Here is a 1,344-nt window from a genome sequence, read left to right as displayed (position 1 = left end):
ACAACCAACTCACAACCCTTGGAGTTTTTTGGCCAAGCAAGGAAATAAGCAAAACTTTTAAAATGATCAACAGACAGAATACATCAAGGCTTTACAAAAACAGCACACCATGACTAAGCAAGGTTTATCCAAGTAATGCTGGAATATTTCAATTTTAGCAAACCTATTAGGAAATATGTTTGATCAAATAACATTTCTTGGTTAAAAAAAGAAATCGTGTGAGAATATTCTAGTATTATTCAATTTTGTATATCAAACCAGCACTATGTCCAATATGAAATGCTGAATTGCCCTCATTCCATTCAGGAACCAGAACTGTGACGCTGCTAATATTACCAGAACTTAACATTTCTCTAAAATGATAGCCAATGCAATTGAATAAGAAAATTAAACAAGAGACATTACTAGCACTTAGCATATCTCTAAATGCTCCCAATGCAATCGAATAAGAAGAATAAGCATGGGAACAGAGGAGGCAAATTTACCATTTGGGGAGGTGCTAATGATTTTCTTGATTAAATACCTAAGCAAATACACTGAAACTGAAAGTTCGTGGAGGAGTTTAGTAAGCAGACTTTTCAAAAGCACTAGCTTTTCTTCATAGGAACAACACGTCAGAAATCCAAAAAAAAAAAAAAAACAACCGTAACTCCTGGTATCAACAAGACGAAAGGAAAAATATGCCAAGACAAATATAATGAGAATATTTCTAGGCCTGTAAGAAAAAACAAACTAAAAACCTTCTTGAGGAAAAGAAAAAAAAAGTAGAATGAACAAAAAACAAGCATAAGATTGTGGTTAAGAAGCGGGACTGTTAAGCCAAACTGCCTGATTTCAAATCCCAGCTCTACCACCCATGAATTGGTTGGATGTAGGCAAGTTCCCTATCCTCTCTTTTTCTCCATTTTCTTTTTCTTTTCTTTTCTTTTTTTTTTTTTTTAAGACAGAGTCTCACTCTGTCGCCCAGGTTGGAGTGCAGTAGCACGATCTCGGCTCACTGCAAACTCTGCCTCGCAGGTTCAAGTGATTCTTCTGCCTCAGCCTCCCAAGTAGCTGGGATTACAGGCACCCGCCACCACACCCAGCTAATTTTGTATTTTTAGTAGAGACAGGGTTTCTCCATGTTGGCCAGGCTGGTCTCGAACTCCTGACCTCATGATCTGCCCGCCTTGGCTTCCTAAAGTGCTGGGATTGCAGGCATGAGCCACAATGCCTGGCCTTTTTCTCCATTTTCATACCTAAAATGGAAGTTGAAGCAGCACTGTTTTGCTGAGAAAGTTAAATGGACAAACCTATGTAATCTACTCAGAACCACACCTTGCAAGAAGTACTTTTTTTTTTTTT

The sequence above is a fragment of the Colobus angolensis genome, unplaced genomic scaffold, assembly GCF_000951035.1.
Source record: "Colobus angolensis palliatus isolate OR3802 unplaced genomic scaffold, Cang.pa_1.0 Scaffold84, whole genome shotgun sequence".
NCBI classification, from domain to species: Eukaryota; Metazoa; Chordata; class Mammalia; order Primates; family Cercopithecidae; genus Colobus; species Colobus angolensis.
This window is presented reverse-complemented; position numbering follows the sequence as displayed.